This window comes from Ceratotherium simum, chromosome 26, assembly GCF_057802395.1.
Source record: "Ceratotherium simum simum isolate JZ-2026a chromosome 26, ASM5780239v1, whole genome shotgun sequence".
Lineage (NCBI taxonomy): Eukaryota > Metazoa > Chordata > Mammalia > Perissodactyla > Rhinocerotidae > Ceratotherium > Ceratotherium simum.
The window spans coordinates 22237651-22252287 of record NC_141925.1 but is presented as its reverse complement, the minus strand read 5'-3'; the positions used below and the strand labels follow the sequence as shown (position 1 = coordinate 22252287).

The 14637-nt window shown below is 43.3% G+C and overlaps 1 protein-coding gene across 1 annotated transcript in view; it reads right to left on the bottom strand.

Annotated features, from left to right (window-relative positions):
* HS3ST4 (heparan sulfate-glucosamine 3-sulfotransferase 4) overlaps positions 1-14637 on the bottom strand; it is a 390958-nt gene that overhangs the window by 50770 nt on the left and 325551 nt on the right. The window lies entirely within an intron of this gene.

The following is a 14637-nucleotide window of genomic DNA, read 5'->3' as shown; positions in this document are numbered from 1 at the left end:
TGCACTCTTTCTAAAGGCTGCTGTGAAGGTGAAATAAAATAGAGCACAGAAAGTGCTCAGCACAGTGTCTGGCATAGAATGAGTGCTCCATAAATGTTTGTTGAATAAATAAATGGACAAAATAGTAAGAACTTACAACCTTTACTATGTGCTGGACACTACTCTAAGTCTTTGTATATAATAACTCATTTAAGCCTATGAGATAAGTGGTAGTGTTTCACCCATTTCATACGCGCTCTTAACCAGTATCCTACACTGCGTCTCGTGTACAAGAAGAGAAGTTACTATCTGTTGGTTGCCATCTTAAAATTCGAAGACTGAGGACACCATCACACAGATATTCCTTCCAACTATCTCAGTGGTTCTAGAGACCACTGGTCTGATGTCAAGCACCAATTCTGATGCCCCTTATTCCATATCAAATGTATCACCAGCTTATCAGCCAGAGTGCAAGATTCCAGATGGCAGGTAGAAGACAGAACATCCCTCTTCTAGACTGCCTTATTCTTCTGAAAGGTAATAGCACCTCCTTTAGAATCCTAGGTAATCTGAGTGAGAATGGCCCGAAGAAATAGTTCATCCAAAAGTTTTCTGAGAGCCGAGAACACGGAGGCCCAGAAAGGAAAGAGCTCGCTCAAGAGCAACAATAAGCAAGTGGCCCTTCTGGGTCCAGAACTCAAGCCTTCTGGTGCTGAGGTTTCTACATTACTCTGCTGACTTTCTCACACAATCCTCCCCTCCTTCAGTTACATCAAAACCCAAAGATAGCCCTGGGGCCTTTATTTCTTTTCTGCTCTCAGGCCCTATAAATAATGGATAATAAATAATAGAATTTATAAATAGATGCAAATGTAAGAAATAAAAACTGCTATTATGTAAAGATAGGGTTAATTTGCAACTGGTCTGTGGTAGCTTTATGCTTATCTCCAGGTATGACTGGAAGTCTGGCACTGACTCTTGGCCAAGACAGGGATGCAATGTCCTAAATAGTGATTTATGACGTGCTATGCAAAGTTTAAGACTCCTCTGGAGGCATCCTGTTTACATTTATTAAAATTGTATAGATTGACAGTTGGCAGCTGGTTTAACCAGTTCCACAACCTGGCTTTAGCTATGTGACAAGTGAGGAATAGTGAACTTGTGCCTTGAGACAGAAGTTATCTTGTACGGTTGTAATCTGAAGACGAGAGAACACGGGGACTGAGTCAGGGTCCCCAGGTGCTCAGAGCAACTGCGAAAAGACTCAGGAAACTGCTTCTGGATGTCTTAAACCATTCTAACGTTTGCCTATGCTTTCTTTATCATGCTGTACTACCCACTTTACCTTTATTAAAGCCTTATATTGGTACATCTTATTAAAAATATCAAAGATAGCAAAGGTGGAGCACATTGGAGGAGAACGTGGCAGGGGCATTTGGCCCAAGTCACACATTTCCAAATGGCCTCAATTTGAGACTCCTGATGAATGTTCCGAACGAGATGATGTATTCGGCAATAGTGATATGTAACGTGACTGAAACAAGAAAGGGTGGCTTCCAAGAGGGCAAAAACTAGAGGGAGGAAAGTGAAGTGCCTAGGGCACAAAACTGAGAGGGGGCTCGATCCTGAGAGTGAGTGCCTCCCGAATTTTGCACCCTGGGCACCTCACTTGCTCCACCCTAGTCCTGGCTCTGGTGCACCCCAAGCTTTAAACCTGAGTCTTCTCCTTGGCCCGTGGTTACTACTAATGAATATATTTTTAAATAAATCCTCTAATTATCTTGTGAGGAGCATGACTATATTGCGTGTTATTTTTATTAGTAAAAGCATTAAACGTAAACATTTGATAAATGTCACCATTTTATAACCGTTTCAACATTTCATGATTTTTTTAACATAGCAAATGCCTCCATAAATGCAAGTGCCCTGGGCTGCTCAGAAATGGAGACGTCTCGAAGCACAGAAGTGCTTTCTCTTCACTTTGGAATCTGCTTTAGACTTAAGATTCCTTGGTCCCTCGCCCCCTGCCCTCCCTCTTCACCCCTAAAGCCGCACTTATGACCTCAAACTCCCCTCAACTTCTCTCTCCCGCATCCCCTTCCCCATGGTTTTCTGAGCCTGACCCTTTTCTCCCTCACCCCTCATCCACACCCCCTGATCTTCCCTTCATCTGTTTCATGTGCCTCCTCCTTAGATCACCAAGAATTTCATCTCCAAGGTTTGTGAAGCTCTGTGTAGGGGCGCCTATGGGGCTTCACGCATAATTAATGACAATTCAGCTACACATGTTTTCTATTAGCAATTCAGGCTCTTTTAGGACTTTTTAAAACATACTTTGCAATTTGCCAAAATTCTGAGAGGCATTTAAACAGGAAAAATCCATAAAAGCACAGAATGTCTGAGGTTTCTGGAAGGAGGCTTTAATGAAGAATTTCTCCCCAGAGGAGCATTTCCTGAAATGCTTTTTGCTCTGTACCACAAGTTTCTCCAGATGAGTACAAGACTAAATCGCAGGTCTCCTCAAAAACAATGTCAATGGAATACATTTTTTAAAAAATGGTCCCAGGTTACCATAACAACCAAGGTTCCAACATCATGTTGACTAACTGCGAAGTGATATGATCAGGAAGACCAGAGCAGAGAACAAAAGGATCAGGTTGCCATAGCAACTGGATATACAGAAAATGGAGTTGTTTCAATAGGGAAGTTTTCGGTGCTAAAGTAAATGTAAAGCATTCTTCTAGGGTGAATGATCACCCAGGAAATTTTTACATTCGTCAATGGTTATCCCATCATTTTGTTGGGTTGGTAAAGCTCTAAGACAGAAGCTGTATCAGTTGGCTATTGCTGTATAACAAATAATCTGAAAAACATAGTGACTTTAAACAGCAACCATTTATTTTTATTGTGGGTCTTTGGGTTGACTGGGAAGTTCTGCTTCTCTGGGCTGGGCTCAGGTTATGTGCGCCAGGCTCATCTGATTACAGCTGGGCTTGTTCCAGATTCTGCAGTCTGCTAGCAGGTCCGCTGGGGGCTGGCTAGTGTAGGAAGGCATCAGCTCAGATGTTCCATATAGTTTTGAACCCTCTAGCAGGCTACCGCAGATTTGCTCTCGTGGTAGTGCAGGATTCCAAAAAAAGCTGAATTTCAGAAGACATCTTGAACCCTTGAATCAGAACTGGCAGGCTATCACTTCTACAACATTCTATTGTCAAAAACAAAGCACAAGTCCAGCCCAGATTCAAAAGGCATGGAAATAGATCCATTTCTTGATGGGAGAGGCTGCAATGTCCCATTGCAAAGGATGAGGATAGAGGCAGGAGTGGGGAATTGGAGTCATTTTTACAAACAGTATACCAAGATGCCAACTTTTATATATAACATACCCCCCAAAATCACACATAAAAGTTGAACATGCAAATGTCAAACAATCTACCTACCTATTAAAAGGCTTTTGGCTCCCAGAGAGCAAAACAATATCATAAAATGCCAAATTATAGCTCATGTATTAGACACAATTTTTGACAATGTATTTTCAGGATTTTGTACTTGTTGCTTAATTTCATTTCCTTCCTTCAAAACTGAACAGAGTCAAGTGACCACTTGAGCCCCAAAGGGCATATAATTGAGGCTGGATATGAGATTGCCTGAAATGTTCATTCATCAGCTGATGGAGAGAGGCAGTTTACTGAAGTGATTGAAAGTGTGGGCTTTGCAGTCAGATTGTCTGGGTTCAAACTTTCTCTCCAAATCTGACTGGTTACATGAACTTGGGTAAGATGCTTGACCTTTATGATTCCCAGTACCCTCATCTGTAAAATGAGGGTAGAATATTTTATTGATCTATTTTATTGATCCTAAGATACACTTTTCACTTCTTACTGTCTCTGAAATTGGGGTGCACCGTACAATCGATGCCATGAGAAAGTCAGACATAAAAGTATCACGCGTCTAATTGATGGCATCTTAGATTCAATGAGATTCAGTGCATACAGCACGGCCTTCCTCAGAGGGTTGAGTTAATCTATGCTGACTGATTAGAATAGTATCTGTCCCCAGTAAGCGCTCAATAAATGTGAGTTATGATAAGGAAAAGGAGGGGGAGGAAAATTCACATTTGGCATACATGTGGGAGGTTTAGGAAAGTAGACGTACAATCTATGCTCATTCAACTTGTGCACAGTTTGAATATTTGAAAGAGAAGGACAGTCTGTATCTGCTCCTGCGTGGTGTCTTTTCAGAAGTGAAGAAACTGAACCTCCCTAAATACTGGTTAGTGCCAGCAGCAATTTTTCCTGATTGCACATAATTTTCACATCAACCCTGGGAAGACAATATCGTCTGCCCATTTTACTGAAGAAGAAACTGAGAATCTGTGAGGTGGGGGGGACAAAGTGTTTAGAGTTACAAAGTCAGTGGCAGAGAGAAGTTGAACTCAGGTATCTCTGACTCCAAATTGTCTTCATTCATCTCCCCTGGGACAGGAACAAGCAGAGAGGGGAGCTTGAAGGACTCCACCGCTTCAGTGCTCAGAATTACTGTGTTAAATATGAAGGAAGGGGACAGCCACTCGATGCTGACTCAGAATTTTTCTCTAGAAGGTGCTCAGAGGCAGTAATTTGGTTGGAAGTGGGACTGGGGACTTGGTCTGTGCAATGGACTGAATATTTGTGTCATCCCAAAATTCATATGTTGAAATCCTATAGGAGGCGAAGACTTTGGGAGGTGATTAGATCATAAGGGTAGAGCCCTTATGAATGGGCTTTGTGTCCTTATAAAAGAAGCCTGAGAAAGATCTCTTGTCCCCTTCCACTATGTCAGCATACAACAAAAAGACAGCTATCTAGGAAGTGGTCCCTCACCAGAAACCAAATGTGCTTGCACCTTGATCTTGGACTCCCCAGCCTCCAGAAGTGGGAGAAATAAATTTCTCTTGTTTATAAGCCACCCACTCCATGACATTTTGTTATAGCAACCCGAAGGGACTAAGACAGTCTGGAAAGAATGTTTGCACAGGAAGCACACGATTTTTACTTAGATTGCATATTTGTTTGGGAGTGGCTTGGAAGTGTTGTTAATAGAGATTATGAGGGACACGCCACCCCTCAGGGCAACCATTACAGTCTGTAAAATGTTACTGAATGCCCTCTGCCTCTCAGATTCATGTGCTTACAAGGACCTTTCCAGCCAATCGAACTCCTTGGAGTCCCCATATGTCTTTGTCCATGTCTGCATCCCTGGTTCTTGGCACAGACCCTGCTGCTGATTATTTGCTACATAAAATTTGCTGATGCCTAAACAATCCCACAAGAATTCATTCCATCTATAGACCTGATGTCTAAGGAACAGAGGTCCCTGAACTTCATGCACTACAAAGGGATCTCCTTCCTTTGGTCATAGAAAGACTCTAGAGTGAGACACTTATTCCAATGTGAGGAGCAAGAAATCATTTGGAATTTTGCAGGCCAATTAGGGAAGAGGAATTCAGCACTGTACTCCAACTGCACTGCTGCAGGTGCACGCTGTTTTTCTGTAATTAACCTTTCACGTGTCGCAACACTACAGCTGCTTGTGGTGAGTCTCATATCAGCTAGATTTCTACTTACCTGAGGGATAGGTTCCTGTTGGGAGTCATCCAGTTTTCCTGCAGATGCTCAGCAAACGAGCAGAAGGAAAGAGGAAGGAAAGGAAAGAGGAAGGAAAGGACAGAGGGAGCAAGGGAGAGAAGGAAAGAAGACGAAATGGACCAAAGGAGGAGATGAAAACTTTCCACCTCTGTTCATTTTTGATGTAGAATGTTTCATTTCTTCAATTAACATAGATAATACAAAATGACACAGTGATAATATTCATTCTCTCAAGGGACTGTCTTAGTCAGTCCCGGCTGCTCTAACAAAGCACCATAGACTGAGTGCCTTATAAATAACAGAAATTTATCTCTCACAGTTCTGGAGGCTAGAAATATGAGATCCGGGTGTCAGACTGCCAGAATCTCACCGGGTTCTGGTGAGAGCCCCCTTTCTGGCCACAGACTGCCAACTTCCCGTTGTATCTCTACATGGCAGAAAGAGAGCACGTTAGCTCTCTGGCCTCTTCTTATAAGGGCAGTAATCCCATTCATAACGGCACCACTCTCATGGCCTAATTACCTCCCAAAGGCCCCACCTCCTAGTACCACCACACTGGGATTGGTGTTTTAAGATAATGACCTTTGAAAGGATACGAACATTCAGTCCATAATGGGGACCATCCACTAAAATGTTCACTAGCTCTCTCAGAAAGAATATCCCTCCCTCCACCTCCCTTAACAAATTCTTTTTGAAGTTTGGGGTGGGAAAAAGCAAGTTTTATATGATGGGCATGTATAACTTCCTTTGTCTAACAATTAGCTCACCTCCCTCACATTGCTCACGAGAACATTTCACCATCTCTGCTGTTAGCCCACGTGCAGGTGTCCATGTCACAAGCAGCTCGCTTGCAAAGCAAGTTTCCTATTGAGTGGGTCTTCCTTGTACCTTGCATTTTAGAGTTCATAGTGGAGACCACTCTTTGTCAGATCTTTTTTTTTTTTTGCTGAGGAAGATTGGCCCTCAGCTAACATCTATGCCAATCTTCCTCTATTTCGTATATGGGACACCACCACAACATGGCTTGATGAGTGGTGTGTAGGTCCATGCCCAGGATCCGAACCTGTGAACCCCGGGCTGCCAAAGTGGAGCACGCTAACTTAACCACCACACCACCAGGCTGGCCCCCTGTGAGATCTTAATATGTCATGTCATACCCAATACTCAGTTCCAGTTATCACATAGCATATATTCTGGAAGATCATCTCAAACACACCTTCCAACCTTGGTGAAGATTCATCCAGCTGTTTTAAATGATATCACAACATAAAAATGGGCAGAAATTTATTTTATTGACGTAGATGATTGTCATGTGTTGTCTTATTTTGCCCCTGTCTATCACAACTAAGAGGCTAGTGCAAAGTTGTGGTACTTGGTCTCTAATTTTCTTCTATCTGGACTTCTTCCTATCAGACAGTGAGTAGTTCAAGTTGGAGTCTGCTTCCCATTTATGTTTGGTCTCCTGTAACTAGGCTGGTGTACAAAGCTTGGAAACTAGGGGTCTTCATAAATACTGAAATCCATGGGCACAATTTTCCCTCCCCTCCTTTGTTATCTCTTGCTTTGTGGTTTAGTCTATGCTGAATGTCCAATCTCACTGCCCTGTGTTTTTAATTCAACCCCAAATTCACTTTACCAGTGGGCACAGAGTAAATAGCGAGAGACATAAAAATATATCTCTAGCTGCCATCTCTGCTCCTAGGCTTTCCCTGCTTTGTCCTGGCCTACACCCTCCACCAGATTTATTCCCTAAAATCTTGATGCAGAAGAAGCTGCAAGGATTCCTCACAGCCATGGATCATATCTAAACCACTCTGGCTGACTTCAAGTCTCTCCTTAATCTGGCCGAATGTACCCATGTTCTTCCTGCCAGTACTCAACCCCTCCAGACCGTTCACATGCCTCACGATGGCTCCTGTACATGATGCTAAGTCCTGCTTCTGGGCCTCTGCTCGTGGTCTCCCCACACCTGGGCTGCCTCCCGTTGTCTCCTCCATACGCTCAAGACCTTCTTAAACATTAAGACAGATATTGAAAACTAGTCTTTTGCTAATGATTAAAAATAGTCAACATTTAAAATTTGAGTTTAGTATAAAAATCCAGATTCCCATCATCTCTTGAAATAGTGGATGATTTGGCTACACTGGACTTTCCTTCCTACATGACAGCTGTTGGAAGGAGCTGAATAATGGCTGTTTTCTTCAGAAGAGGACTGTATTATCTGGTTCACCACAGTCCCCACCACTCAGACAACACACCTGTAAAAACCAGTCCCACTCACCCATGTACATTACCCACCTAGCTTCTTATACATTTCAGCAGTGAATCTAACTGAAGCCCTAAGACCTAATTTAAGACCATTTACTCCATAAGGTATATCTTAATTGTGTTTTAGTTGTTTCCCTGAGGAAGTATGGGATGTTAATTGTCAACAAGAATGTTCTAATTTACTGGAGCTGACTAGTTACCCACAGTTTTGTTGGAATCCTGGGGGTTCACAATTGGCTTCCAAATAACCCTCTCTATCTCCAGCCCCATTCACACAGCTAGGACTCTTCCCACAGGAGAGGAGTCATAACAGATGATTTCTAACATCTTTTCCAACTCAACTCAATACAGTTCTGTGAGCGTCTCACCCACTCGGTTTCTCATCTCATCACATCTCATGACAAGGCTGAGCATGGTCTTGTTAGCTGAAAATGAATGGGAAAGACAGGGAATAGTCAGGAGCTATTTAATGAACCAAAAGGGTTGGGGAAGATCTTGGGAATGATGGAGACAGATCCAGCTCTAAGCTATAAGAGAAAGTCAGTAACCAGGAACTCTGGAAAGTAGAGATCTATTCATGGGATAGGATCAGCATAGGGTATAGGAATCCCAACAGTGTGTGATGTATGGCAATGAAGATGATTCAGAGATGAGGTAAGTAGGTAGGTACATATCAAAGAACTCAGCTGGCAGGGCTGCAGGCTAGCCAAAGTTCAGGTATAACTATCTCATCACTGGGGGCAAAAAGAGATAGGCAAGAGGAAAGCAGGTCTTCATTTGACTGACAGCACTGAGGAGGCAGAAATCTAGATGGGAAGAACAAGCCAGACTCCCATTTATTAAAGATTATTGTGCACCAGTCACTGTGCTCAGCACTGTAAGAAAGTTATTACTACTTCCATTGCACAGACGAGAAGACCAAGGCCCAGAGGCATGAAGCTGAAAACTAGTATTCGAACCAGGTGTTGAATCAGATCTTTCTTATTCCAATGTTCCCTTCTCTAACTTCTCTGAATGGGATCTGAGAAATTTGGTTGGTTTTGGATTTGGGGAACCTGGCTCTGTGACAGAAATTGGATGGTGGTTACATGTTCATTTAACCACTCAACATTCATTAACCTCTTTCTCCCATTTTTAGCCCATATACTTCAGGTAGAACTTCATTATCAACTCCAGCATGTGGAACACACGACCCAGCCTAGTAGATTAGATTATTTCCCCCCCTTGGCCACATGATGATTTGTTCAAGGATGAGCATGTGACCTGAGCCAATCCAATCAGGATGAATCTTAGAAATTTTGTAGGAGCTACTGGGAGGGAAAAACAGAAAAAAAGAGCTCTTTTTCCCATGGGGCCTGAACCTGGGAAAATTTGAGGCTAAAGCTGCTGGCTCCATCTTGTCACCATAGGTCAGAATTGATCCGAGAATGAAGTCAACACAGAGATCTGAGCCTTGACATGGAAGAAGAAAGAAACTGAGAGACAGGGCCTGGATGATATCGCTGGAGCCTGAGTCAAACTGCATTTGAAGCTAGAATAACTCATATTTCTTCATATTCCTGAGCCAATAAGCTTCTAGCTGCTTAGACCACTGTGGTCAGGTTTTCTGTCACTTACAATGAAAGAGTCCTCCCCGAGTTCTGGGCAAGAGGTAAAGTTACAAGTATGCCAAGTTAAAAATTATCTGGCCAGGATTTCTTAAATCCACCCTCCTTCTGGTCATAATTGTTCCCAGATGCTGGTGAGCAGCCAAGACGGTGGGTGGAGGTCAAGGAGAGCTTGAAGAAAGAAGAGAGGTGTGGAGACTTGGAACTAGATAAGACCCAATATTCTCTATCATGACCTAACATAGCACTTTAAGCCAGTACCACACCATTCAGCAATAAGTGCACGCTGTGTAATAAACAATCTCCTGTTAGAGAGAAACAACACAGTTTCCGTAATCATGCTCAACTAATTTATTAGAGCTTTTTGAAATGGCATAGGCATCTGGCTAAAGGAATCTTAGAAATAATTTAATGAGACTAAAAAAAAGAGAAGAAGAAGAAAGACAAGAAGACCTTTGACAAATTTCCACGTCAAAAATTGTCCAAAACACTGCATCACCATGGGACTGGGGATGAGTGTGCATTTTGACAATAAACGGAGAATTTGCTCAGAAACCAAGAACAGAGAAGTAAACAGGTCCCTTAAAGGATGAGGACATGTAATAAATGGTGTTGCTCAAGGACCAAAGATAGCACTTGTCTTACAGAACATCTTTATAAAAGACCGCAGATTAGTTGTAGAGTAGAAAACCCCAACACGTGGATAATGGTGATTTCCAGTTAGTGAGAAGCCAAAGGGAAGGGAAAGAGACTCCAACTAGAATCCCCAGCCACTCAGTAATCAATGACTGATCAGTTAATTACAAATTCAAGCTGATCAATTGCAGGGTGATGTTTGAAACTACTCTGCTCTCGTGGGCATTTCTAGACCAAAGAGAACTAGAAACTGCTGCCTTATTCTTCAATAGAGTGTTTGGTAGCATGCTGAACACATACTGGGCAGTCCCTCAATATGTGTTAGTTGTTATACCAGATTTCAGATAACAAATATGCCATACCTTGGCTATCTCCCACCTGGTGGCTAATTAGAGAACTATGTTGAGAAAGAGTCCCAGCCCCTGTCATGGTTAAGTGTCAGTGTTATGATTGATTAGCAATGTCTGCTATGGAAAAAAAAAAAGCAGACAGCAGTGAAAATACGTTGAGTGTCTGAAGACTGTACAAACTGTGAGCTATTTGAAAGCAGGAAGTAAGGTACTCAAGTGGGAGTGTACTTCAGCTCCTTAATGGCCACCAGGAAATTCTCAGAGCAAGGGAGGAAGACAACAGCTATTGCAGAGCTGAAGTGGGGTACACTTTGGTGGAAAAGTTCCAACTAATGTGTCACTGGTGTTTATCCCACATGACTGGCCACAGACATCCCTAAGACTCCGATAAAAGGAGGGCATAGGTCAAGTTCAAATTGCTGCACCTAATTCCCAGGGTCTCTGGCTCCTTGGACCTCTTAGGGAGCATGAGTAGCCATCTAATCTTTCTTTTGGGAGACAGGATGGGATTTCTCTGAATTGGCCATAAGGAAAATCCATGGTGCACAGACTCAGGGCTATGACAACATCAACACAATCACAAGTAAAATACTACAACTAATAATAGAGTTTTATAGATTTCAGAATGCAATGCGTTCACCCTCCTAGAGTAACTCATTTAATCCTATCAAAATCCCAGCAAGGTGTGATCATTGTCTCCGTCTTCACAGCTCATGCTGAGAGTATTTATGTGTTCTGCCTGCTTCACAGGGTGAAGAATGGAGCTGGCAACCCAGCAAATATTAGGCATTTTGTGAATCAATGAATTAATGACCGAATTGGTTAATTAAGCCAGGTTTTCTGACCCAAATTTAGTACCTTGCCTATTTTTTCAATATTGGTACCTAAAGGATCTTCTCCTCTCTTTTGTAGTTTATTGTTAGGAATAAAAGATAGTGGTTTTGTGAAAACAGTTCTGCCTCTTCTGGCCTGGTAGTTTTCTGTAAGAAAACCAGATCTCACATCTTATGGCCAGTATTCAAGAAAAAGAGAGAGAGAGAGAAAAGACACAGCCCAAATACCCCAATATTCATCATCCTGAAGCTGTCCCTTTGAGCAGGTCTCTCACTGCTTCCATATCTTCTGCCACTGTCTTTTTATGTTCCAGGTTTCTAGCTTTGCCTCATTCTTTGAACTGGAGGTTTAGGATTGCTTCTCTGTTTCCCTGTCTGATCCCAATTTGAGCTCAGCCTTTGGATCACACTCTTTCAACCTCCTTCAGAAAGGTCTGACCCACAGCGCCTCCCACCTCAGCCCACTCTTTCACAGCCAGAATCCGCCCTCCCCACTCCCCATCCTGCAGCTTCCAACCTGGACAATGAATGGGGCCAGGCAAATGATGTTCCTCTGGCACTTGTTCATTTGACCCAATTGTCAGGACACCAGGGTCCAGTTCGGAAGTTCTGGTTGTATGAATTCACTCATTCCCCTTCCCTCTTTGGGCTTCAGTTTCCCCACCTGTACGGAAACGGGCTGGTGAGATGTTCCCTGAGGATGACTCCAAAGCTAAGATTCTGGAATTATCTGCTTTCATGTAAAGAAAGCAGAGGCAAATGATATAAGAGAAGTAATTTTCAGTCCCCCTGAGTAGGCTCAATTCTGCCTTAGGGAGTGAGAGGGCAGAGCAGCGGTTCTTCAGTGCTGCTAAGAGGTCAAGACTTGATGGACAGGAAAGAATCCTGTAATCACGAAGCAGGAGAGAGCACAACCCATTAAGACCTTTTAGCCAAAGCTGCCACAGAGCTGTCTACCTCCTGCTGCGCTGTGAGCCGTGTCACCTCCCAGTTTTCGGGGTCGAGGAACCCGCTCATGCTGGCCCCTTTAGCTCACTCATGTCACCGCCCTACCCTAAAGCCCACATTTAAGCCAACCAAAACGCCTGCAGGAAGCAATGCAATCTAAAAATATTACCATCGCTTGGGACCTGATTTCTTTTTCTTCTTCTGACAAATGGAAAATCTCCAGGGGTTGCTCTGAGCTGATGCCCAGATGATGCTCAAGTAACAGGCACTGGTACAACCCCTAGCTTAGCCCCCTTCCCTACAGACGGGGAAATCGGGCTTCAGAAAGGTTTGGTGACTTGCTAGAAATCACACAGCCACAACTACGTGGCTCAGAGAACATCTATAATTCAAAGGTCTAAAGGGCCACTTTCTGGCAATGACGTCTATTGCCTCCCACTTTTCATGATTAAACTCCCCCTCTTCCATCAGGACCTGCTTAAAGGGAGGACTGCTCAGATTGCCATCAGACTATCCTAATTCTCTCTCATACTTCCTGGGCGGGGCTGTGCTTTTCTATCTTGGACCCCTAGTGAGATGCCCCCTCTAACAGACTTCACAATGAGACGGAGCCCTCACCTGGTCCCAGGCCTGTGCATCCTCCTCACACAGGACAGACGCAGGTTCAGATCACTCTACCTCTGTGACATGGGATAAATTGCTTAATCTCCATGAACCTTGGTTTTCCCACCTATCAAATGGGGGTAATATAAACTTCACAAGGTCATTGTAAAGATCAGATATGACAACATAGTGTGAACTGTTCAATAAAGTGTGCCTAGTGCTAATTATAAATATTACTACATCTTATAATACTAATAATGATACATATATTGAACTTGTCATCTCTAGGTATTTACATGACTGAGAAAGCCAAGTTGAAAGGTTGATCTGTGTTACCGCAAAAACCAAGAAAAAGCAATAAATAAATAAGTGCCTGTGTGTCATGGCTCGTTATTGGGGGAAACGCATGATACCCTTTGTGATATTTTTAGGAGGTTGGATGGAGGGCAGTGGCAGAAGCTCCATTTAGCGAATAAGAGAAGAGGCTGAGAGCATCAAATGGCGAACACAGCTGGACGAAGAGCCTCATCCCAGAGAACCCTGCCCGAGCACCCTGCTTTGCTTCCCCTGAGATGGCCCTCGGAGCAACTCTGAGGCCTCAGATCCTCACTATGCATTCACGGAACCCACGGCCACATTCCCTGCCCACGGCTCAGGCACTCTCTTGAGCCTTTGGACTCTGATGGGGTTTTTGTCGCTAAAATAACGACCTTGTGCTGACCCACTCCAGCTCGCAGTTCTCACCTTTCTATTTTATTTCAGTGAACACATTCTTCTTGTGTGACTCTTTCCTGACCACTAGTTCTCAAAAATTCCCACCCTGGCCCATTGGCCACAGTTCTGATTATTCAACTGCCCAGCTTTCCTGGCCCCTAGGTAGAAATTGAGAAGGATTCATGGGACAGAGGCATTTAGCCCTTGCACTGGTAGGTAAACTGAGAGGGGAAGTTAATGTGAATGGACAAGAGTTAGCATCTTTCTGAAAAATAAGGGCTCTTGATTCTCTCTCTCTCTGTCTCTCAGAGGCAAGGATTCATTAAGATGTAAATCCAACCTGTCAGGTATGGCACTGTGTTTATACTCCAAGGGGATCTTTATCAAATGTCCAGTGAGCCTGAACCATGTAGAGAGACAAGCCAGGTCATTTGAAACTCTTGGCTAAACCGTAAAGCTTCGCTGTCTACATGAATCAAATCAATCAGATGGTTAGCATGTCACTTCTTTCTGGTCAATGTATATTCAACTGTTGGGAATTGCAATGTATTAGGATATTATTCATCCCAAGAACACCTGAGAGGAAAGAAACAGAGCTTCCATATGCACCCTCATATAATGGCTCTCCAGAGTGGAAGACATTTAGTAAAGGAATGGTGACTAGCTTCAGAGGATTTTGAAGTAAGCAGTTTGGGGATTCTTATACAGAAAGTTTTTCTTTGGATCTATAACTTTGGCATGTTTTTGCAGCCTTAGCCCCGTCAGTGGGTAACACTAAGAAAAGGGCTGCTGTCATTGGTCCCAAAGCAGTCACACCTGAGGATTCACTCCCTGATAGCCCTGTACCGACCAAATCATTGTGTTCCCCAGCCCTAGACATGAAGACTCAGACACTGTGCCTGAGTTTCCCTTAAATCATCACCATTGCTTGAACGCCTGCTATGAACTAGGCAAAAGACAGCGCTTTACGGTATCATCTCCTTTACCGTCACAACTAAGAATTCAGCCTGAGAGGGGCCAAATCACTAGCAAAAACCACACATCTTCTCAACACCAGAGCTGAGATTCTGGG